The sequence below is a fragment of the Podarcis vaucheri genome, assembly GCF_965113315.1.
Source record: "Podarcis vaucheri genome assembly, chromosome: W".
NCBI lineage: Eukaryota > Metazoa > Chordata > Lepidosauria > Squamata > Lacertidae > Podarcis > Podarcis vaucheri.
In genome coordinates, this window is record NC_138757.1 from 35,804,292 (window position 1) to 35,830,781 (window position 26,490).

The 26,490-nt window shown below is 46.1% G+C and overlaps 1 long non-coding RNA gene across 1 annotated transcript in view; it reads left to right on the top strand.

Annotated features, from left to right (window-relative positions):
- Nucleotides 1-25,692, top strand: part of LOC309523386 — a 324,576-nt gene extending 298,884 nt beyond the window's left edge. The window contains exon 2 of the long non-coding RNA XR_014215339.1: nt 25,554-25,692. This is a non-coding gene — a long non-coding RNA (uncharacterized lncRNA). The remainder of the gene's footprint in view (nt 1-25,553) is intronic.
- Nucleotides 25,693-26,490: the final 798 nt, after the last annotated feature.

The window sequence follows — 26,490 nt, forward strand, 5'->3', positions numbered from 1 at the left end:
AAATCTATTAAAGGGGAACTGAGGACCTCGCCTGCCCTCGGACTCCCGGACTACAGACTACCCTTTTCCTTATACGTGCATGAAAATAAGGGAGTAGCCTCTGGAGTACTTACACAACCTTTCCAAGGGAGGAACAGGCCTGTCGCTTATTACAGCCTTCAACTAGACACTACTGTACTGGGAAATGTGGGGTGCCTTAGGGCCGTAGCAGCTGCAGCCCTGCTCCTAGAGAAAGCGCAAGAGACTGTCCTGGGGCACGACCTAACCGTGAACGTCCCCCATGCCGTCGCTACCCTCCTCAGCTTACAGGGATGCCAACGTTTCACAATACAACGTCTGAACAGATACGAAGCCATCCTCCTCAGTCCATCAAACGTCACCATAAAGAGGGTGAACTCTCTCAATCCTGCAACCCTACTGCCCCTCCCCGACGACGGCACCCCACATCATGACTGTTCTCAAATAGTCCGCCACATAGAAAAACCTCGGGAAGACCTCGATTACCTCCCTTTAACCGACCCCGACCTCATCTTGTACACCAATGGGAGTTCCAAGATTGTAGGGGGGGAACGGAAAAGTGGATATGCCATAGTCACCGATAGCGAGACCCTGGAGGCACGACCTGTCCACGCAAAATACAGTGCGCAGGCCGCTGAACTTATCGCCCTGATAAGAGCCTGCGAATTAGGGGCAGGACAGAGAATCACTATTTACACAGACTCAAAGTACTGCTTTGGGTTGGTGCATGCCACCGGACAGATCTGGTTACAGAGGGGCTTCTTGACTGCAGCAGGCACCCAAATCGCACACGCTTCCCTAGTAAAACGCCTCATGGACTCTCTACACTTTCCTGAAGCTATTGCAGTAGTCCATTGTAAAGCGCATACTAGAGGGAGGGACCCAGTTTCAACAGGGAACCGATGTGCTGACCGCGCAGCACAAGAAGCAGCCCTTCAGCCCCTCTCTGCAGACAATGAGTTCTAGGGACCCCAGGTTCCATCAGATGTAGACTTTGCTGAGATGTACAAGACTGCGACCCCAGAGGAAATTAAGGGATGGGAAGAACAAGGACCCCACTTAGACAACAATGTTTGGTATTTTCCAGACAAAAGGCTCATAATGCCCAGACTATGGGTACCTAAACACTTGAGGGTCCTGCACCAACGTACTCACTGGGGTAGGGACAAACTTATCGATACAATACAACGCTGCTGGTATGCCCCAGGTCTCGCTCTCGCCGCTAAGGCTGCCGTAAAGAATTGTCATACTTGCCAGACCTTTAATCCAAAGCATACCGCCAGATGCCCACCGGGGGCCAGACCATGGGCCTTCGTCCCATTCGAAAGTCTTCAAGTGGATTTTATAGATCTACCCCCTTGCCTAGGCTACAAACACGCTTTGGTCATCATTGATCAGCTGACAGGGTGGGTGGAATGTTTCCATACTCGCAAGACAACTGCCCAAATAGTTGCAAAGACTCTATTGCAAGAGATCATACCACGGTTCGGAGTTCCCAGACACATAGACAGTGACAGGGGTTCACATTTCACATCAGATATAATCCAGCAAGTAGCCAGTGCCCTAGGAGTTAAATGGAAGTTACACACACCGTACCATCCTCCTTCCTCCGGGCAGGTCGAAAGGATGAACCAGCAGCTTAAGTCTCAGCTGGGAAAACTCTGTAAAGACTCTGGTATCAAATGGGTAAATGCCCTCCCATTAGTCCTGCATAATCTACGGGCATGCCCCCGTGGAAACCTCAAACTGTCTCCCTATGAATTACTGTTTGGAAGACCCTCCCCGGTATATAATACTCAATTTCCTACTTAGAGGTGGGTGAGTCCGAATTAACCAAATATATAATACAGCTCCAGAAGCAACTCATTCTTCTCCACAGATACGCTGCCGCGAGCCAAAACATTCCCCTAGACGAGAACATCCACCCATACCAACCAGGGGATTGGATACTGGCAAAAACCTACCACAAGGTACCCCTACAGCCCAAGTGGGAGGGCCCCTACCAAGTACTTTTAACCACCCCAACTTCTGTTAAGGTAGCGGAGAAGACAGCCTGGCTACATCACACCCGCTGTAAGCCTGCTTCGCCACCCAAACCCGCCTCAGACGACACACCTTACAGTATCCCAGCCCGCTCAGCAGACGCCGACACCGACATAGAGGAGGAACAACAGACCGGACCAGATCGGGGCACGAATCAGGCCCAACAGACCGGACCAGATCGGGGCACGAATTGGGCCCAAGAGACCGGACCAGATCGGGGCACGAATTGGGCCCAACAGACCGGACCAGATCGGGGCACGAATCGAGCCCAACAGACCGGACCTGATTCGCCGCACACACCAACATAGTGGTCTTCAGAACTCATCACAACGACCGACGACAACGACCGACCCCCAATCCGCCTCAGATTCCGTAAAACACCCCCTCACAAGTCTGACAGCTCCGCAGTTTGACAGCTTCACTTGACAGCGCCGCAGTTTGACAGCTCCGCAGTTTAACAGCTCCGCAGTTTGACAGCTCCACTTGACAGCGCCGCAGTTTGACAGCTCCGCAGTTTGACAGCTCCACTTGACAGCGCTGCAGTTTGACAGCTCCACGTCTGACAGCTCCGCCGTTTGTTGGCTACAGCCAACACCACTACCAACCATGACCGCCACCATACCCACCCTGCTCGTCTTCCCCATCCTGATTACCACCACGACCTTTTCTCAGCACACCACAACCACACATGTCTCATGCCCTGGATTACAAATTGAATACAAATATCTGGATTTTGGAATTGTTGACATGGTAAAAAGTGGAACATTAGACCGTTTGGGAGATTTTGATTTCTGCTTACCTGAGACCCGCGTCCTCCTTCGACACTCTGTATTGCCAGTCCTCGCTACACACCAAACCTGGGAACTCTTTATTCGCTCTCCCTCTTACACGCCACTAGGCAAACTCATCCTCACCAGAGATGGCCCTTGGAACCGTGCCCGCTGCCTCAATGGTTCTTATATACTTTTTGCCGACGGAACACCCCAACAAACGTTAAACTGGACACTTCTGGACAATGGTGGCGGGGAGTCAGTTTACACTGACCGAAACCATCCCACAGACCACCTAGTCCATGGATTTTACTGCCAAAGAGTGGACTCCACTCCTCGCAACACCATCCTACAGGGAGTCTGCCTCCGAAGGTACTGCTGCGTTTGGGACATCGGCATCGCCTCCACCTGGGACGGCAAAGCGTACCTTGAAGGCTGGCATCACTCCATCACACCTCCAGCAGAATGGGATACCACCGGACCCCAGAGATGTGGAGGTTTAGCCACGAATCTCACCTACCTACTCCGACAAGACCCCCTTCACCCCGCTGGCACCGCACCTCAACAAAGGGGGGAACTGTCGATATCCGAAAACCCCACCAATAACGACCTTTTATCCACCTGGCACTCCAACACCTACGTAAAACTGGTCTCCCAAATCGCAAAACAAACGACCACCGACGATTGCTGGATCTGTGCCAACGCTCCCGCACACCTCCACAGTGGCATACCATTCCTTGGAGTATCCCTCACCCTACAACAACATCTCTCCGCTGACGTACAGTCCTGGAACCTGACCGCTGTGAACTTGACCCACCAGTACATCTACCTAACCGGACCCACTAAAGGTGACCTCTGCTGGAAGTTCAGCGGCAGTGACAAAGTCATCGGCCAGAGTACCTGTAAGTACACCATTGACATCACCTTAAGCGGTGAACTTCCGGTTCCGGACGCGAGCAGTGAGGAAGCACAGAAAGCCAGCTCTCGGCTTTCTGGGCGCTGTGGGGAGCGTGGGGAAGACGCAAGGGCGCAGCGTACCCCGAAACCTCAGGGGGGGAACCCTTGGGGGAGAGGCCACCTGCAGCGCGGACGCGGTCGTCCTACCTCCTCTGGGAAGGACAGAGGAGAGCGCGAGAGAACGGCGACCGCTGGCGCAAATTGGGAAGTGCCGATTCCACAGCGAAACGCCCAGAGCTTCAACTGCGAGCAGCGTCGGAACTCCTTTGAGATTAGAACGGGGTCTCTGGCGTATGAAGAGGTTTTATCTCCGGTTTGAAGTGCTTACTAGTTAAGCGCACAGTTGACGCGAAGCCAGGAGACGCCCAGGTTTTTTTTCTTTTTTTCTTTTTGTTTGTTTACTTTCGGGATTTTCCTCGGCAGCGGAGGCAAGATGGCGCAGAAGGGGAGTCGCAGGAGTGAGGAGGTTAGTGAATAGTCTGACTGAGTGAGTTAGAGCCGAATTGATAATAAATACGGACTACAATGTTTTTCATTGACTTTATTAAACAAGTATAACGCCAATCCTGGGGTATAAACTGTGACTAGCGCTTTTTCAAGCCCTTCGGAGAGGTTTTACCTTGGCTACGTCGTTGAACCTCCTTGATTTTTCAAAGCTACCCACTTCCCTTGAGGATATTTATTTGGATAAGTTGGTAAGAACACGACAAGGGAGGTGCGGCAGGGGTCTGATATCCGGTTTGCGGCCTGAGGTACATTAAAGACGCCCCATGCAGTGACACTAACAGCTGGCCAGGGTGCTATTATAAGCAACTGGTTTTCGGCGGAGGAAATTGGACACGGAGTTAACCAACGGTACAGATCCCTTTCTACGACTGGGCCGGATCTGTGAGGGGGTGAAGAGGGGGAATGTAACCCCGAGTGGGAGCCTAAACTGAATCCGGGACTGCAACGGTGACCACCACCGGGACTGCAACTTCTTGGTGAGAGGAGACTATAGTGTGTAAAGTGCTTAAAGTACCTGAAGCCCTTGAGGAGCTGGAATTCCCTGAAGTTCCTGAAGAGTCGGGTATAAACCAATTAGGACAAAATTTGATTGTATTGGATAAGAAGTGGTGTAGGACAATTACGTGTTTAAGAGTTATCCCATCCTCCCTCTGCCCTTCACCCTTTCTGCCCTACACCCTTTTACTGGGTGCTGAGCGTGACGCAGGGGAGGGTAGGTAAAGGACTTGGAGAGGACTGAGAGAATTAAAAGAAAAGGTCAAAGCCCGGAGCGGACTAATTGATACTTTTGGACTGATACCTTCCCCAGGGTTTTTTTTTTAAAGAGCATACCGCGGAACTGTTGCCCTCCCGGGGTTTATATGTGTTTATAGGGGTATTTGACGTTGTTAGACCAGATATTATATATATTACCCCCGGTGAGCGCTCTTTGAGAGGAAAGGAGGAAAGGTTAGGACTGTAGAATAAAAAAAAAAAACAAAAAAAGGATTATAAGAAGAAATTAACGGTGAAGAAAGGGGGAGGGTTACAGATAATGATGGGGAAGGAGGGGAAGGACTTAAAGAAAGCGGGCGGGACTCCAGGGGAAAGAAAGGTATCGCGTCAAGAGGAGATTAAAGATCTAGATAGCTTATGGATTAAAATAAAGGAAGAATTTAAACAAAATGAAACATATATGGAAAATAAGCTAGGGGATATGCAAGACCTGATTGACAAAAAAATAGAGGAAGCAGTAGGAGAGCTCTCATCCAAAATTCAAGATTTGTCAGTAAAATCTAAGATAATTGAGGAGTCTAACAAGAAATTACAGAAAGAAATGAGAGAACAGAAAAAGGAAACAGGGAGGATGAGGGAAGAGTTGGGTGAATTACATAAAGCACAGGATAAGATCTGGGACAACCTCGCCATGACCGATATGCGACAAAAGCAGCTTCACTTAAAATTTAGAGGTGTGGCAGAAGAAAGAAATGAGGATGTTAGAAAGAAAATGATTAAGGAGCTCTCTAAATGGCTGGGTCTGGAAGAAGAAGAGATAGCTTCAACAATAGATAATGCATTTAGAATGTCCAGACCACAACACCTAAAAATCAACAAATTTTTGGGAGACTGTCTGGTGATATTCAACTCCTTAGAAATGAGAAATCTAATTCTAAGGACAAGCTACCGTAACAAACTAAGAATCGAAGGCAGGCCCATTATCATCTACAAAGAGATTCCAATTAGATTATTAAGAAAAAGAGAGGGCTATAGACAAGTGGTTGCTGTCTTAAAGAGAAACGGAATACAGTTTAGGTGGGAGTTCCCTGAGGGGATTACTTTCTTCTATAAAGATAAGAAATTCAAACTAACGGACATACAGGAAACAGAGAAGTTTTTGAGAAGATATGAAAAAGAGCTAGGAAGGACAGAATATAGAGTACGAAGCAAAGAAGAGGTAAAAGGGAATGGTCGGGAAAAGGAAGAGGAGAGGGAGGGGAGCGCGAAAGACCAAGGAGAGAGGGGGTTAAACTCAGGAGATGAAGATGAAGAAGCCGCAGTGGGAGAAGGGGCGGTTGGAGAGGAGGGGCTCCTAGGAAACAAAGGCGCCGGTTTTTAACTCGAGTTTTGATTTGAGGTAAAGTAGTTGGAGAACTAAGACAACACTGGACACTTTAAAATTTTTATCATGGAATGTGAATGGGTTGAATGAGAAAGTTAAAAGGAATAAAATTCAAAAAGCTTTGAGAAATAAGAAATATGATGTAATCTGTTTTCAGGAAACCCATATAGCAAAAAGACATAGACATATTTTGGTGAATAAAAAACTGGGAGTAGAATTTGTAAACTCGGATGTAAACAAAAAAAAAGGAGTGGTAATATACGCCAAAGAAAGGTGGGAACCAACACAAATTTGTAAAGACGAGGAAGGTAGAATACTAGGTATTCAATTAAATTTCCGAGGGGAAAGAATTAATGTAGTGTCGGTATATGCACCAAATACAAAAAGAACAGAGTTCTTTGAAAAACTTGAAAGCATGCTGCTGGAATTGGAACCTTATAAATTAATTTTATTGGGAGACTGGAATGGGGTCCCAACACCGAGCGTGGATAGAAGTGAGAACCAGAGGAACGCAAATAGGGGGAAGCTCCCTAACTCATTTAATGAGTTAGTGGAAAATTTAGATCTAATTGACATCTGGAGGCACCGAAATCCTACCACTAAACAGTTCACCCATTATTCAGAGCCCCACCAGAGCTGGGGTAGGATCGACCAGATATGGATGACTAGGGCTATGGTATGGAGAGTTAAGAGATGTGAGATATTACCCAGGACCCTGTCAGATCATTGCCCCCTGACCCTGGAAATAAAAAACGAACTGAAAGGGCAGCCCAGGTGGAGGATGAATGAATATCTATTCGAGAATGAGGAAGTATTGGACATGGCCAAAAAAACCTTGAGAGAGTATTTGGAGACAAACTTGAATAGAGACACCCCAATAGAGTTGGTATGGGATGCCGGTAAGGCTGTCCTAAGGGGCTTTTTAATACAGCAAAATAGCTATAGAAAGAAGCTAAGGGAGAAAAAGAAGGAAGGCATTTTGGCCCAATTGAGGGACTATGAAAGGAAACTGGCTCTTAATCCGACAGATGAAATGACTAATCAAGCGGCGAAGGTGCTGCAGTCCCAATACTCAGCTATTTTGAATCAAGAGGTAGAACAGAAAATTAAATTTACAAGACAGAAATATTTCGAGTCGGCCAATAAAATGGGGAAGTTACTTGCATGGCAGCTTAGGAAAAGAAAGAAACAAAATGCGATTAATAAACTTATTGTAGATGATAGAGTGATAGAAGATCCAGTAGAAATTGAAAATTTACGGCTAAAATCTGGGTGCGGGGTTACTCTGCCACCCAGCTCATCGGACTAAGTCCGTGGGTCCCTGCGGAAGAAAATGAGCTCAGCCGGACACAGGAGCAAACTGCAGAAGATCCAAGTTTATTGCGCAACAGGTTCAAGGCGAGATTGAACAGCCAGAAAGGGGTGACATGAACTTTTGAGTTTTCCCTCCATATCCCAGAATACAGTGCATGAAACGTCACGAATACATTATGGGAAGGTTGGGTTTCACAAGTTACATCATGAATATACTTTACACGTCATGAATACATTATGAAAAGGTGGGATTACATTAATTAGCATTTTCGGATGAGGGAGGGGGGATATGCGGAGCGGGAAATATACATAGATACACATTTATTGAGTACCGGTGGTGGCAAGACAATGGGTCAGAGATATGCATCGTCTGCCACCTAATATTGCCTAGAGGAAGGATTTTGCAAGACTATCTGACAGGATTAAGAAGTTCCTGTGTACGTGACCTGCCGCTTCGGGGATTATGGAAGTGGGGACAGCATCATGGAGTCCAAGGGGAACTGAGTTGAATGGCACCGAGAACGAGCAGATCAGAACCACGGCTGATTTTATATCAATTTTTGAAGATTTCAGTGATTTCTAAGCCACTCTGTACTAGAGAGCAAAAGCAGAAACAGAGTGGATACATTGTAACAGGATTTTGACAGTATTACTTGAGAGATTATGGAGGACAGGGGAGGGGTGATGGAGTCCTAGAGAAATTGAGCAAATATATTGTAGTGAAGAAGACATTGCCCCCCCCCCCGTTCCGTATCAGTCCCCCATTCGGAGATAGATTTGCATTAAAGTTCTGTAAGAACTTGCAAATCTTTTCTCCGCACCCTAAATCTCGGTGAATGGGATGTGTGGCTTTATGCAAACCTGAAAGGGACTTGCAAGCCATGCCTCTTACGGTCATTTGCAAGTATAGCAGTGCAGGTAGCTGCATATAGGGTATTATATAAAGAACACCTCTTGTATTTTGTTGCTAAATTACTTGTGGCATTCTCAATAGTGTTTTATGCTTTACACCTAGCAGGAAGGTCTAATTGACTGAAAAATGCAGTTGGTGTTTTGTCCTTCGCCATTTTTGTGTATTTCTCAGGTGTCAAGCTAGCTCTTCTGTGGTCTCACACTGACATAGTGCTACAGCAACACATCCTGTCTGTTGAATCCCCTCGGGGCTTTCATTTAACCATGTTGCCTGGCATTCACCATAGCTGGCACAGGTTTGGGCATCTCGTGAGGGAGATTTCTTCGCCTTGGCCTTTAGCTATGGGATTCCATTATAGGCTGTGGTTTTGCACGCATGGGGGTTGCTCACTTGCACTTAAAGGACCAAAAGGCTAATTGCAGCCTGGATACACGTGCCCAATTCAAACTGAGTCCAATTTGAATTTATCTTGCCCCATGGTTCTCAACTCTTCAAACCAATCTGTTAAAAGAAAACCATTCTTAACAAGGGCAGTTGTCCAAATAAGTCAATTTAACTCTATAAGGGATCATTCCTGCTAAACCAAAGCATATGCACCTTCATGTACCTGGTGTTTTATGGATCCAGAAGCTTGTCCTTGGCGAAACGAGGTTTAACACATTTTAAAATGGATAGGGAAAGTTGGCAGGGTGCCAGGTGGAACAATTAAATGTGGTTATAAGTTGATCTAAACATTGGACTACACAATAGTGTGAGCTATTAGAAAGTATAAAATGCATGAGAATTCTCCATTGGTGTGTAAGCAATAAGACATTAAACATAAAAACAATTACACACAAAAATTGCCCCCCTTTGTGGAAATCACACTGTCAGACACATTTCAACATTCTTACATAATAACACATAATACAAAACAAACTAATTAAATATCAGTTACATATCTTGACACAATTGTGATCTTTTATGCATGTATCTTTTGAATCCTGGAGCACAGTCTTAAGGTTCAAAAGTGAGAAAATGTCCTTGCAATTCAACTCCTCCCCTTAGCCATGAGGGGTTGTTGCTGCTTTTCATCCTTGCACATCTGTAGAAGTGATATCCTGTAAGGGGCAGGGTTTTGGGGCTTAAAGACAGTTAGAAAAGGGAGGGGGCAAAAGGCGAAAAGGATGTCCTTCGGTTTCTGTTGGAAGTTGCAGATAATAAAATCTTAGTGGATTAAACATTTTATTCATTATCACATTTCCATATAATTACTGTTATTATCTGCTAAGTTTGTTTGCTTTCCTTCACTTAATTTTTGTTGTTGTTGTTCTTTTCATATTATAAAATAAAAAATTACTCCACATGTATAGAAAGAGAACTGTAAAAAATACAAAGGTTAAAAAATAAAAAAGAAAGCAAAAAATTAGATTACCAGTTAGATGAAAATGGACTTGACACAAAGACATCAGATTCAGAAAATAACTATTATTAAATAGTACAAAGATATTATCAAAACCACACATATTACTACTGGACTGGAAAAACAATGGAAAAACAATGAGGAAAACTTAAAATTCACCATGTGCTATTCAATAAAAGAACTTCATGAGACTGACTTTCAACATGTGATGAACATGTCCCCCAAAGTAAAACACAAACACACAAAAATGAGCTATGAGGAACCAAAAATAAATAAATGCTAAGACACACAATTAATAAGTAACCTGAAGTAATCTGTTTTGGCATTCTAACATCCCAAATGAAAATAAAGGTGTTTCTTGATGTGACATCAGCTGTAATGTTAATAGCGGAATACTGGGAAATGAGTTAATACCAATAAAATGAATGGAAATTTAAAGTTGTGCAGGTACCTTGCACTAGCCAAAATGACAGAATTAGTAAGAAATGCTCAGGCCAAAGGTAAACAAGTACCATTCCACAAACAATGTTTGGTTGTGCTTCGATTAACTTCATAGACATCATGGAGAAACTGATTAAATAAATGAAAACAGATTATTTGTAACTTAAAAAATGTCAAAGGCACAAAGAGATAGAGGTCACTAATACAGCAGGGATTCAGACTTGTTTCACAGAACAGAAAGAAAGTTGCTGTGGGAGGAAAAGGGACAAACACTTTGTTATCGGGGTTCACATATCCTGTTAAAAGGGAAAATTATTTCATGTGAGAAGCCTGTCAGGAAATGCTGTTCCTAAAATTCCCATTGAGGGGGGGGGATGCTTTGATATTTACCTGTGAAAAGAATTTTGCATGTTAAGATTTGGAACCTGGAAAGCTCTTGGCTTTTGATGGGCTAGTTTTTTGTTTTTTTTTTTGTAGCCTTTTGTCTTAAGCAGCCCCTGGAGCAAAGACAGATTAAGGGTGATTTCCCTCAATGGTTCTGACTTTTCTTTTACATTTGGAAGAAACCTCCTCTCCCTCCTTACAGTCCCCCCCCCCCGTCCTCTCTCTCTCTTCTTTAGCTGATCTAGCCTCTGTGCATGTGCAGAGTTCATGTCTCAGCAAACCTTTTGTACTATTGAAAATGTTGCATCCTTTGGCTAAATTAACATTTGAATAAGGGAAGGGAAGGGTATGGAGTAGATTTTGAAAACAGGGTTTGATTTTAAACAAAAAAGAGAAACTCAGCAATTTAAGTATTTACCAAAGCTAGCGATTTCGGCCCAAGCAAACGGGACTGCTTCCTTTATGTACAGGAAAGGGCTAATATCCCTCTGGCCATTCGCGGAACAATCAACCGCTCTCTTATTTATGAGTAAAAAATGGCCAGAGAGTTAGAATTCATAGGAATTTTTTTTTTTTAAACATTCTCAGTCATTTCGGCCTTACCATTTGCAGACAAATGGATTGGTCAAGGCTAATTCTACTTGATTATCCATTTGTATGTGCTTAAACTTTGAGTAGACTTTTAAGTCTGATTTTTGTAAATAATAGACAAAATGATAAACACTGTAATCACTTAAATGCCTGATATCACCAGTTCTGCTTCAAACATCATGGCTTTCACCTCTCATCACACCCTTTAAAAAACAAAGAGCCAACCTGGGCTGAATTTCAACTCATCAGCCACAAATTGGGAAAGTTGAAAGGGACCTGGGGTCATCTAGTCCAACCCTAAAATACAGGGTTCATAGCAAGATTTGTACTACCAGAAACACACACATACCTATAGAAATTATCTTTAAAGGAAGATTGAAGTTAACATTTTTCCTAAGATAGGGAGAGGATCTTTTATAAAGCAAAGTTAATTCAATTGATATAACCACTCACAAATAATTACAACAGCCATAGATTTGACAATTTTGTTGAACTTGCAGAGCAATAGTAAGCCTAATCTATGCCCCCCCTTGCAGTTTCCTTTAAAGGAAGCTTACTCAGGAGTAAATTTACCTGGCACAGAATAAGAAGGAGAAGGAGGGGAAAAAAAAAAACCCTGAAAGAGACAGAATGAAACAAGGGGGGGGGGCATTTTCTAAGAAAAGAGGCCAGGAAGTCTTATAGAGACTGATATCAGGAGCCTTACAATAACTCTTCTGTCCAACCAAATAAAAGTTAAAACTGGACTCAGATATTTTCTTAGAAGGAACACCATACTTTCATAGGCATATGCTTAATGAAATACATACACTGCATTTTAGCTTGAGAGCAGTTGGCTCAACTAGGCTTTTGCAGCAGAAACATTAGGTTATCAGCACCTTCCAAAATAAGACTGTAGACTCGCAATCTCAAAAGTTGGGGCAAAGCAAGAGGTGGGGTAAACATTTGCACACTTCATTCTCATTTTCTCTTATTTAGGACTGCTAAGATCCAGCATGACTTCCTTAGATTTAAATTTTGAAGCAAGCTTGCAGTTTAAACTATGCACACTTAAGAAAGGCAGTCTGCCAGAGACAGAAGGAACAGACAACACACATAACGGACAACATGTAAACATACATATTCTCATATATGTATTAACAGACAACACACATAACAGACAACATGTAAACATATATATTCTCATCCTTTAGTTGGTTATTGCAAGGAGATGGGCCACTACCTTTGGCTTCATTAAGTGAAATTAGTAGGAAGGTCCCACATGGTTTTATGAGCCTCCTTGCCTCTTCAAACACACCACCAGGTAATCAGACTGGTAGGGCTCACAACGCTTGGTTGACTGGGTACCCCTTTATAGATGCATGCGTTGCTGTTGTTGCTTTTTTGCTTTTTCCTTTTTTTGGGGGGGGGTGTCTGGGATAGAGAAGGGGAAAAAAGAGGGGTTGATTAGGATTGGTATGTCTAGGGGTTTGGTATGCTTAGTACAGGGACGTATAGTAAAGAGGAGAAGGGGCTTCTAGTTGCCTGGCAACTTCCTTAGTGGGTTTTAGAGAGCTCTAGCTATCCGGTTCCTTGCGTTCCATTTCCTATTTCCTTATTTCCTTATTTCCTATAACCTGGGGTCTCTTTCCACTCTGCCGGTCCTGCCCAATTCCTCATGGGCTATCCCTCCTGGCAACCTCCTACCTATCGTCACATCTCAGGAAAAGGGGCCCTACTGGACGCCCGCGCCATGCAGTGCCAGATCAGGTGGTCCCTGGATAGAATTTCGAACTGAAAATCCCCCTTGCTTTTGGAAGCGGGCTCACGCACGGTTACGTGGCACCGACCAGTGCGGCTGGGATTGGGATAGAAAGCCAGACCCCTTCCTGCCCCCTCCGTAAGGGCGCTCGGGAAGTTCGGAAAGAGAGCTCCAACCCCTTGCTTTCAACTGGGATGCCCGTTGCAGAGAGTCGGCTATCTTTCAAGTCGGGTCTCTCCGTCTTACTTTCGGGCTCCCAATTGGTGCGGCTGGCTGGAGATTTTAAGGAAAAGAGATAGAGCTCAGAACCCCCCTTTCGGGTTGAGCAGCGGTCCACGGTCTCTCTCACTAACCGGACCAAGAGAAAGGCAAGAAGGAGCGATAGAGAGGAGGGCAGAGAATTCAGTTGCCAGGAGACTTCCACCCCCTTCCCACCAGTGCACTGGATTTTCCTTTTTCCTTATACTCACGCGTCTTCTATGGTGATCCCGGGATCGATGAATAAGCCGGCTGGATCCCTCTTTGCTCCCTGGCTGAACTCCTAGGGCTTTCGATTACCGCCCAGAAGATGGCTGGGGGTCCAAAAGGATCTTCCCAGGCAAAATGGCCCGGAGCCGGCTGAAGATTTCGGGGCCCCCAGTCAGCAGCTCGGGAGAACCGCAAGCCCCACGTTGGGCGCCAACTGTTACGGCTAAAATCTGGGTGCGGGGTTACTCTGCCACCCAGCTCATCGGACTAAGTCCGTGGGTCCCTGCGGAAGAAAATGAGCTCAGCCGGACACAGGAGCAAACTGCAGAAGATCCAAGTTTATTGCGCAACAGGTTCAAGGCGAGATTGAACAGCCAGAAAGGGGTGACATGAACTTTTGAGTTTTCCCTCCATATCCCAGAATACAGTGCATGAAACGTCACGAATACATTATGGGAAGGTTGGGTTTCACAAGTTACATCATGAATATACTTTACACGTCATGAATACATTATGAAAAGGTGGGATTACATTAATTAGCATTTTCGGATGAGGGAGGGGGGATATGCGGAGCGGGAAATATACATAGATACACATTTATTGAGTACCGGTGGTGGCAAGACAATGGGTCAGAGATATGCATCGTCTGCCACCTAATATTGCCTAGAGGAAGGATTTTGCAAGACTATCTGACAGGATTAAGAAGTTCCTGTGTACGTGACCTGCCGCTTCGGGGATTATGGAAGTGGGGACAGCATCATGGAGTCCAAGGGGAACTGAGTTGAATGGCACCGAGAACGAGCAGATCAGAACCACGGCTGATTTTATATCAATTTTTGAAGATTTCAGTGATTTCTAAGCCACTCTGTACTAGAGAGCAAAAGCAGAAACAGAGTGGATACATTGTAACAGGATTTTGACAGTATTACTTGAGAGATTATGGAGGACAGGGGAGGGGTGATGGAGTCCTAGAGAAATTGAGCAAATATATTGTAGTGAAGAAGACATTGCCCCCCCCCCGTTCCGTATCAGGTTTGTTACTTTTTTTGAAAAGCTGTATGAAAAAGGAGAAGAGTGCAGTGCAGAAATAGAGAACTATTTAGACCAAGAAGTAAGGAAATTTTTTACAGAAGAGGATTGTACACAATTAAACAATGTGGTGTCTGTAAAAGAGGTTCGGGACGCTATTAATAAGATGAAGAATGGGAAGTCCCCTGGTCCGGACGGTCTGCCTGCAATATACTATAAAAAATTGGTAGACCTGTTAGCGCCGGCTTTAACAGAGGTAATAAATAATACTCTTGAAGAAGGGAGGATACCCAGCTCCTGGAAGGAGGCGTACATTACGTTAGTCCCTAAGACTGAAAACGAAAAGACAGATATAAAAAACTACAGGCCAATTTCACTTTTAAATTGTGACTACAAGATTTTTGCAGATATCATGGCCGGCAGACTTAAAAAATTATTAAATAGATACATACATAGAGATCAAGTGGGATTCCTCCCAGGTAGGCAATTAAGGGATAACGTCCGGCATGTATTAGACATTATTGAGTATTTGGAGGCAAGACCAGATGTGCCAGCGGCCCTTATTTTTGTTGATGCAGAAAAAGCTTTCGACCGTGTTTCCTGGGAATTTCTGCTACAAAATCTTGATAAGGTAGGAATAGGGGGCCCCTATCTGAAGGGCATCAAGGCGATCTACACAGAGCAGCAGGCTAGGCTGATTATTAATAACAATTTGACTAAATACTTTCCGATTATGAAAGGTACAAGGCAGGGTTGCCCTCTGTCACCTTTATTGTTTATTTTGGTGTTGGAAACAGCCGCAAATAAAATAAGAGCGACTACGAACATCAGGGGACTAAGAATTGGAGAGAAAGAATACAAACTAAAAGCTTACGCTGACGATCTGGTCTTTTTTTTTGAGAACCCAATTGAAAGCACTAGCAGAGCGATAGAACTCTTGGAAGAATTCGGTAAATTATCCGGATTCAAGTTAAATAGGGGAAAAACCAAAATACTGACAAAGAATTTGACAGCACAGGAGAGATTACAGCTGGAACAACAGGTGGATATTAAAGCAGTAAATAAGGTGAAATATTTGGGAATTTGGTTGTCTCCAAAGAATATTAACTTGGTAGAGGACAATTATAATAAATTGTGGAAGGAAATTAAGAAAGATATGGACACCTGGCGTAGACTGAACCTATCCTGGACAGGGAGGATGGCATCGATTAAGATGTGTATCCTCCCGAGACTGTTATTCCTGTTCCAGAACCTACCAGTTATAAAAGGTACCACCTGCCTTAAAAATTGGCAAAGGACTTTGACCAAATACATTTGGCAGGAGAAGAAACCTAGGGTGAAACTTAAATACTTGACGGACTCTAGGGAAAGAGGGGGCTTTGGTGTACCAAACTTAAGACTTTACTATGAGGCAGCATGCCTACTCTGGATAAAAGAATGGGCCACCCTGAAGGATACTGATTTATTAGATCTGGAAGGATTTGATTTAAGATTCGGGTGGCATGCCTACCTCTGGCAGGGAAAAGATAAAGTCCATAGAGGTTTTTATAATCATATAGTTAGAGGATCACTCTTAGAAGTTTGGAACAGGAAGAAAAATGTGATTGAACAAAGTATCCCTCGGTGGCTCTCACCTGTGGATATCATCAAAATAAAGAAATTAAATATGATAGGTAAAAGGTGGACGTATGAGGATCTATTAATTAAGTCAGAAGAAGGGTGGAAATTAAGATCGCAGGATGAACTGAAAGAGAAAATTAAGGACTGGTTTCACCTGCACCAAGTTTGTGCACTATGGAGGGAGCATAAGAGAATAGGTATGGGAGAAAATAAATCTAGATTTCAAGTGGAGATTATGGAGAGTAATAACAAACTATTATCTAAAATGTACAGGCAACTGCTGGAAAGTGAAAATAAGGAAGAGTTGATTAAAGAGGTAATGGTGAAATGGAACAAAGATCTAGGATATGAACTAGGCTATGACAAATGGCAAATTTTGTGGAAGAAAGGTATGAGATTTACTGTGTGTGCTGACTTACGTGAGAATCTTTATAAGATGATGTATCGTTGGTACCTGACCCCGGCCAGACTAGGGAGAATGTATAGAACAGCAGACAACACTTGCTGGAGGTGCAAAGATAAGGTGGGGACCTTCCTTCATATTTGGTGGACCTGTGAGGAAGTGAAGGGTTTCTGGGGACAAATTTACGAGGAGCTAAAGAAAATTTTGAAGTATAATTTTCCCAAGAAACCGGAAGCGTTCCTCTTAGGGATGATTGGGGAGGAAATAAAAAAGACGGACCAGACCTTCTTCCAGTACGCCACCACTGCTGCGAGGATTTTAATAGCTAAGAAATGGAAATCCTCCGAAATACCAACAATGAGAGAGTGGCAGGTGAAATTGTATCAATATTTGGAATTGGCGAGACTTACACAATATATTAGGCGGGATAACCCCATTAAAAAGATAGAAGACTGGTCCAAATTCTTAAGTTACCTTGAGACCAACTTGGGAATTAACAATTTAACAGTAGACGATGTTTAACTCCTACGACATGTAAAGATAAACGAAAATGACTGCAGAAGATTTATGTAGAATACTTAATCCAAAGCTGAGGTTAATGGAAGTCAAAGTGTGTAAGGGTGTGATTGGAATTTTCTTCTTTGTTGTTTTTTTTTTCTTTTTTTCTTTTTTTTTCCTTTAGATGTATGTGTTTTATCTTGTTGTTTGTTTCGTGTTTTTTTATTGTATAAATTTTTTCTTTGTATGTGTAAGTCAATGCGTCTGTAATAAAGTTTAATAAAAAAAAAAAAAAAAGACATCACCTTAAGCGGTAAAATTACCCTGTGGCAACAGGGTAACCCCTCTACCCATCCCAACTTACTGTCTGCATGGAAACGTGTAATGAACTTACCTGACTCCTGGGACCCCTCCCCAGTTTCCCAGTGTTTCTTCCGCACCTTCCACACTGGCCGCATAGACTCGTGCCTACAGGGGTTGTTCTGGGTTTGCGGCCACCGCGGATATGCATGGGCCAGCCTGTTATCTTGGCACCTGTTATCTTGGACTAATCTTGCCTGGGATCCGGATCACCCAAGATCTCCCCACCGGAAGGAGACGCAATAAGAGAGCAAAAGACCTGTCAGAACTTTCCGATGTGACAGCCAATGGAGAAACTTATGGCCGGGCCCTTTTCCCCGCGTACGGAGCGGGCTCCAACCACGTCGACATCCTCAAACTAACGGACATTCTATTAAACTTTATGGAGGAGTCCAATGCGGCTACCCAATCTATCCTGACAGAATTAACAGAGGTCAGACAGACATCGATTCAGAACTGCCTGGCTTTGGACTATGTTCTCGCTTTGACAGGAGGCGTATGTGCCCTTGTGGGAACCGAGTGCTGCACATACGTCTCTGATCAAACTCTAAATATCACTGGACATCTTAACAACATCCACAAGCTAACAGATGAGCTTAAAGACATTCAACATGAAGGATTGTCTGACGCCCATTTGTGGAGCTGGCTACCGGGGTCCGGGTGGATCAAACAACTCCTAGGAAACGAACTCCTGATCCTGATCACTGTAACAACCTGCATTGCTGTCTTCTGTTGCGCAATCCACTGTTTCCCAATGTGTTGCCAAACCTGCGGCTCTTGCGCTTCGATTCTTCGTCCGCGATCGTCTGCCGCTTATACAACACCCACACCAAGGACCTGGTCGACCCTCATCGAGATGGGACCCCTGAAAAACCCGCAAGATCTAGACTCTAGGTATGACATGTCAGATTTCTATTGACTTGTGCGGAGAGAAGGATTGCACGGTTCTTACCTTCGCAATCTTATCTCCGAAGGGGGGAACTGTGGCCGGAGACCCCCCCTTCTAACACACACACACGTACTGCCCAAACACCACACTCACACACACACACCTCCCCTCCCCGACCCTGGAAACGTCCCTTTAGAGAGCCGTCTCCTAGAAAAGAAAAGCCTTCCGTAAATAAGGAAGCGCTACCTTTGACAGCTCTACGGAGAACCCTATCCTTATCATATAATTTTCCCCAGTAGACCGGGCACCCCTGCTGCAGTTGCTCCCGGGGAGGGGGCTATCCGCCAAGTCCTCCGGCCTGGAGAAAGCCGATGTGTTGGCGTGGGGAGGGGGGCGGTGTTTCGTAGCCAGGCTCCCGCAGCCAAGTTGCTGGCAGGTTCCCACTTTGCTCCAGCCGCCCAGATGCCGGCGCGGTCCTCTTCGGGGTGGCGCCTCTGCTTTGCGGTGTGGCACACCGCCCGCCCGCCCGGCTCCCTCCACCCCACTCTGCGTAGCTGAACCGGCAGCAGCTTCGCCTCTCCCAGCCCAGCCGGCGCATGCCGCCTGCGGCAGGACCTGCGCCGGGTCCCCGCTCTCCACTCGCCTCCGCCATTCCCTTCCCCGCCTGCCGGCCACGCTACTTACCCACCAAGGTGACCCCCAGCCAGCCCCTGGGCCCGCCGCCCGCGCCCCCGGCCATCTCCTCACCAGCTGCAGCGCCGCAGTGGCCTCTTCTTGCGGCCCGAGCGAGTGAGCGAGCGGCGTCCCAAGCGTGGCTCTCGCTCCCTGCCCTCGCTGCCAGCCTCCGCGGCTCTCTCGGGCTCCAAAAGTTGCCGCGCGCGCGACCTGCCCCCTCGAGCAGCCGCGCCTGGGAGGCTCCGAGGGACGGAGGCAGCCGGCTCCGAGCTCGGCTTCGCGGGGCCGCCTCCTCCACAGCGAGCCCCGGGCTGGACCAAGCGAGCAGAAAGCCTCTTTGCCTGGCCCACGAGGCAGGCGAAAGTTGTGGGACCGGCCGGTAGGCAGCGCCGAGGGGGTGCGTCGGTTGGAGCCCTGTCTGCAAGCAGGCAGGGAAGGCTATTCACGTGGGTCACTTTTTAGAAAGGCAGAGAGCCTCCACTGGAGTCTGGGTCTGGGTCGGGACCAGTAAAAAGGACGAGAAGCTCGCTTCCTCACCCTTGATGCCACGGGCCGCATGACGAGGTCTGGTGGGCCGGATTCGGCCCGCGGGCCTTGTGTTTGACACCCGTGCTCTAGGTCTTAGTTAATCCCACCCCTAAAAGCTGAGCCATTTCGCAGTCATCTCTAGACAATATAGCTTCTCTTTTCTCTCTCACATCTCCACTCATCCTGTAAATAGTTGCTGCATGAATAAAGCTTTTTGAACGCAAGAAACCCAAGAAATTGTAAGCAAATCTTCCAATCGAATTCACTGAAGTGGCAAGGTCTGGTAACACCTTTCCACATTCTGCTCCCCTCCCCCCCGCCAGCTCCTCGTCAACCTCAAAAGACCCGGTATACCTCACTTGGTAAAGGGCTTCCAATGCCGTAGCAAGGACCAATTCAGGCTGCGTAAAGCACGCAATACGTCCCATGAGATCTTGATAGAGAACAGAGGGCGGAGGGGGAAAACGTCAGTTCCCTACGGACATCAGGTGGATTCCTCCAACCCCAAACTCAGTGCAGGAATTGGCAATGTAATGCCAAATGCCTGCACAACCCTTCTCTTGGCCAGACCCCGCCAGGCCTTCCTTCTGCCCAGCATCCCCCCAATCCCATCCCCAGCTCTCCTGCCCCCCTCACCCCTGGATACCTCATGCAACCTCTCACTCACCGCAATTGCCTTGGCGGCCATCTTTTTGGAGTACCTCAAGCTGTCCTTTTCTCTCTGGCGGGCCTCCGAGCAAGTGGCCAGCACACAGCAGAGGAACATCTCATCCTTCTCCAGTTGCTGAAATGGCAAGAGTCAGGCTGTCAGTTCATGCCAGGAGGGCTTCTCTGCATCTGAGACCGCCAAAATGGGGGTACAAACAGCACTGGATGGGGTGGATGGGGGTGGGGGTGGGGGGGTGAGGGATTTCGTATGTACTGTGCTGTTTTCTCAAATACTAACCACAGGCGATGCCCAGACCCTGCCAGTCTCTGAACCATCTGCAACAAGAGAAGCAGGAAAGCACATGGGGGCAGGTTAGTTCATTTCTACTTATTTTCCACAGTTGAGGATTAGAGCATTAAGGCTCCTTACGCTCCAAAATGAAAAGGAAGCATTTGCTCACGTGGGCCCACAGCAACCCTGGACTTCTTGGGGACTTTGCGGGTCCCCTTCTTCTTGAGGGCTGCCATGTCCCTCAGTCGCCTGAACCTAGAAGAGAAGGAGAGGGGCAGACCTTGTTGTTGTTGTTATACCGCCCTATACCCACAGGTCTCAGTTACAACCAGTGCTTTTTTTTCTGGGTGGATGCAGGGGTACGCACACCCCAAAACATTTTGTGAATCTTTGCACTTTTGTCCATTTACTGTACTGCATTTATTTTCCCCGATTTGAACTATAAAATGGTGATTTTCTTGAGTCAAAATGAGAGTACCCCAAACATTTTTTTAATAGAAAAAAGCACTGGTTACAACATAAAAATCACAATATAGAAACACAAAATGCATAATAAAGGTGAAAAATAACCCAGTAAAGCCCCCTCCCCAATACATTTCAAAACCTGAGACAGAAGCCTACAACCAAAATGGGGTGTGTGTGTGTAAGAGAAGGCAGGGAGTCTTTGCAGCATAGCCATAACACAAATACGGGTGGCCTAACAGTTGCAGGCAGACCCATATCATTTCACACACTACTTCGGCTGCGGGACATCGTATCAACAAGGAAAGGAGCATGTGGTGTTGTTGCATCTCCTCAGGTATTTGTTGATTTGCCGCCACGAGGGGTTGTAGTTGTGGAGGTATAGTTTGATGAGGTTTCTGGTTATTTGTACCCTAGGTGCCCACTCACACACAAAAACAAATCTCCCTGCAGCCAACCAGAGACCACCAACCACACCCTAGGTCACCCCCCAACCTCTCTCACCACCAAGGAAATGCAACAAGGGAATAGTAAGTGAACCCACGCAAGTGATGCTGACACAAAACCCCACACATACAGGGGAAACTCGGGAAATTAGAATATCGTGGAAAAGTTCATTTATTTCAGTAACTCAACTTAAAAAAGGTGAAACTAATACAGTGGTGCCTCGCAAGACGAAATTAATTCATTCCGCAAGTTTTTTCTTCTTGCGAGTTTTTCGTCTTGCGAAGCACGGTTTCCCATAGGAATGCTTTGAAAATCAATTAATGCATTCCTAGGGAAACCGCCTTCAGACCAGGTCCGGGGACAGTCTGTCCCCCGACCTCTTCTGAAGGCTGGGGGGGGGGGACAAGGGCTTTTCTTCCCACTGCCAGCCTTCAGAAGGCTGTTCTGAAGGCTGGCGGTGGGAAGAAAAGCCCTTCTTCCCACCTCCCGCCCCGCAAGCTCCGGGGACAGGAGGGCTTTGCTGCCGACCGCCAGCATTTTAAAAGCCCCCGCTGTCCCGGGGCGATTTTAAAATGCTGGCGGGCGGGAGCGAAGCCTCCGCTGTCCCGGGGAGATTTTAAAATGCTGGGGGTCGGCAGCGAACGCTTCGCTCCCGCCCGCCAGCATTTTAAGATCGCCCGGGACAGCAGAGAAGTCTCCGCTGCCCCGGGAAGGCAGGCGGGGGGGGGAGGGAGCAAAGACTTTTGCCCCCCGCCGGCCTTCAGAAGAGGTCCAGGACCTCTTCTGAAGGCCGGCTGTGGGCAAAAGTCTTTGCTCCCGACTGCCAGCAATTTAAAACAGGTCCCCGGAGATTTCCCTATGGGCTTTCGTCTTGCGAAGCAAGCCCATAGGGAAATTCGTCTTGCGAAGCGCCTCCAAAACAGAAAACCCTTTTCGTCTTGCGGGTTTTCCGTCTTGCGAGGCATTCGTCTTGCGGGGTACCACTGTATATGAGATAGACTCATGACATGCAAAGCGAGATATGTCAAGCCTTTATTTGTTATAAACGTGATGAATATGGGGTACAGCTGATAAAAAACCCAAATTAACAATCCCATAAAATTGGAATATTGTGAAAAGGTGCAGTAGCTATTCAATCCATAACACCTGCAATGGGTTCAGTAGGAAGCACAATCATGGGGAAGGCTGCTGACCTGACAGTTGTGCAGAAAGCCATCATTGAGACCCTCCATAAGGAGGGAAAGCCTCAAAGGGTAATTGCAGAAGAAGTTGGATGTTCCCAAAGTGCTGTATCAAAGCACATTAATGGAAAGTTATGCGGAAGGGGAAAGTGTGGAAGAAAAAGGTGCACAAGCAGCAGGGATGACCACAGCCTGGACAGGATTGTCAGGAAAAGACCATTCAAACGTGCTGGGGACTGAGGCTGGAGTTAGTGCATCAAGAGCCACCACACACAGAAGGATCCTGGAGCTGGGCTTCAAATGTCATATTCCTCTTGTCAAGCTGCTCCTGAACAAGAAACAACGTCAGAAGCATCTTGCCTGGGCTAAAGGGAAAAAAAAAAGAACTGGTCTGTTGCTCAGTGGTCCCAAGTCCTCTTTTCTGATGAGAGCAACTTTTGCATCTCATTTGGAAACCAAGGACCCAGAGTCTGGAGGAAGAATGGGGAGGCACACAATGCCAGATGCTGGAAGTTCAGTGTGAAGTGTTGATTTGGGGAGCCATGCCATCAGCTGCTGTTGGTCCACTGTGCTTCATTAAGTCCAGGGTCAACGCAGCAGTCTACCAGGAGATTTTGGAGCACTTCATGCTTCCTTCTGCAGACAAGCTTTATGGGGATGCTGATTTCATTTTCCAGCAGGACTTGGCACCTGCCCAGACTGCCAAAAGTACCAAAACCTGGTTCAATGCCCATGGGATTACTGTGCTTGATTGGCCAGAAGACTCGCCTGACCTGAACCCCATAGAGAATCTATGGGGCATTGCCAAGAGAAAGATGAAACACATGAGACCGAGCAATGCAGAAGAGCTGAAGGCTGCTGTTGAAGCATCCTGGTCTTCCACCGCCACAGCATAAGAGGCCTGAGAGAGGCCTCTGGGACATGGCTGCTGCTGCTGCTGCTCGCATGAGTGTTGGGAGGACTGCTCCCTTTTCTGCCAACTCCATCTGGCCTAGGGGGCGGGGCCTGCACTCACCGCCACAGCTTGAGGGCCTCCATCAAGGCCTCCGGGACACGGCTGCTGCTGCTCCCGTGAGTGTTGGGAGGACCGCTCCCTCTCCTGCCAACTCCATCTGGCCTAGGGGGTGGGGCCTGCACTCACCGCCACAGCATAAGAGGCCTGAGAGAGGCCTCCGGGACACGGCTGCTGTTGCTGCTTGTGTGAGTGCTGGGAAGACCGCTCCCTCTCCTGCCAACTCCATCTGGCCTAGGGGGCGGGGCCTGCACTCACCGCCACAGCATAAGAGGCCTGAGCAGCTACCGGCAGCAATGGACAAAATGGTTTTAAATGTTTTAATTGCTTTTAATTTGCAGCACCTTAAATGGTGGTGGTTGTTTTTTATAACATTATATTATTTCATTATTTTATTTTTGCTTGGGGTGGGATAAGCATTTAGTCAGCGCTATTGTTTCTTGCTGTGTTTTGTTTTGTTTTGTTCTGTTTTGTTTCGTTTTATTTTTATTATTATTATTCTGTTAAATTATTATATTGTTTGTATTTTGCTTTTTAAGCGGAAGGGTCATGGCTGCCTGGGAGTGGGCCTCAGCCAATAGATTGGGTGGGGCAGGTTCCACAGGGGGGGATGTATTGGGACACCCGATCTCAGTGATCACGGGCAGGAGGAGGAGTTATGCTAAGACCAGACCATGTCATTACCGAGGAGGCAGGTTTAGTCGTTGTTTGAGGACTATCCCTGCCTCCAGGTCTGGTCCTGACCGGAAGGATACTGGAATCAACAAGGGAAACCCACATGACCTGAAAGTGTTGCTGTGCAATGCCAGGTCAATGATGAATAAAACCACTGCCATCCACGACCTGATTGTGGATGGAGGATTTGACCTGGCATGTGTGACAGAGACCTGGTTGGAGGAAGCAGATGGGCCTGTCCTTGCCGCTGCTTGCCCACCAAGTTTCTCTTACGCACAGCAACCCAGGTCATGTGGGCGGGGAGGGGGGTTGCAGTGATTTTTAGGAAGTCATTAGTCTGCACCAGGCATCCTATTGGGAAGACCCAGTTTTCTGAGTGCATGTTCTGGAAGTTGGGCAATAGGGGCAGTATAGGATTCCTACTGGTGTACTGACCTCCCCGCTGCACCAAGGATTCCCTGCCCGAGCTGCTTCAGGTCATGGCGGATATGCTCCTGGAGACACCTAGCTTGGTTGTCCTGGGGGATTTTAACATCCATGCCAACACAACCTTACAAGGGGCCGCTCGGGACTTCCCCTTTTGTAAATAGATTGAAGCAATAAGGCTGCAAGCTGAAGTCTTGGAAAGCCTTTTGTAAAAGACTAAATTTCCATTGGTAAAGAACATTAAACCCCCCCTTGGAGGCAGGAGAAGAGGGGAGGAAGTTGTGGACTGAGTGTGCCTGCAGGAGAGGTTAAAATACCGCCGCTCTGACCCTGGGAACGGGCTGCTAGCAGGACTGACGTCTTGTGGAATGTCCATTGACAGTGTTTAGAACATTCATTGACAGCTAGCATAAGAGTAATACATTGTTTCTACTGTCTCCGGCTGCCTTTAAGAAAAAGAAGTAAAAGTAACTGAGAACTGAAACTAACTTCGGATTGTTTGAACTGTGTTTAAAAAAGGATATCACTGACTAATATAAATAGAAACTGGTTGTTGTTTTTTAATAAAAATGTTCAGTTTCTGTTAATTGATTCTCATGGGAACTTGCAGATTCTGGCTTCACACAATTAACTCAAGGCAGTGTCAATTTACTCTTGGCAGAAAGCCAAGGTCTGCTTGACCTAGAAACTACTTACTCTGATTGGTTAATGACCAGCACTCAACTCTGTTATCTAGGAATGCTAGCACAGTTTGGTGTTAGGTGTGTTGAAGAAGTTAGAAGTGCTGTGTATGGTTATGAGAGAGAGAGAGAGAGAAAGAAAGGATTTATTTTGCTTTGTTTTGTATGCAGAAACTCTGCTGGTTTTATTTTTCCTTTTAATAAATCCTGTAAATAGTTATTCTGAGTCTAGCTGACTAGTCATTACCACCTCGACTAGCTTCTTCGCTGTGCAGGAAAACTCTGCTACGTTTGGGCTAAAGCCATTAGAGCTATGCCTGACACTTCAAAGTTCCATGAAAAAAATTTATTGGTTTTTCACAATTTTTATAAACACAAACATTACACAATAAAAACAAACAAACACATAAACAAACATGTATAATGTCAAATCCTTTTTTCTTAAACCTTACTTCACCGACTTCCCCATACCTCCCCTTTCTGCATCCCAATTTCCAAATTTGTTTCAGCAAATCCTGCCCCTTGATTTTATCAAATTTTCCCTTATTCTTTTCCTTTACTTAATCTTTTACAGCTGTAATCCCCTTTTTTCAAAAACCTCAACATTTTAACATTCATTAATTTTACAATGATTCTTGAGATAAATTTTAAATTTCTTCCAGTCTTCATCCGCCGTCTCTTTCCCCTGGTCACGGATTCTGCCGGTCATTTCAGCCAGTCCCATGTAGTCTATCACCTTCATCTGCCATTCTTCCAGAGTGGGTAGATCTTGTATCTTCCAATACTTTGCGATGAGTATTCTTGCTGCTGTTGTGGCATACATAAAAAAAAGTTCTATCTTTCTTTGGCACCAATTGGCCGACAATGCCAATTGGCCGACAAAACTAACTTCGGATTGTTTGAACTGTGTGTAAAAAAGGATATCACTTACTAATATAAATAGAAACTGTTTCCCCCTAGTGGAAGCCTTTGAAACTGGTGGCTTTATAAGAGCTGTGCTAGGGGAATTTCCAGCTGC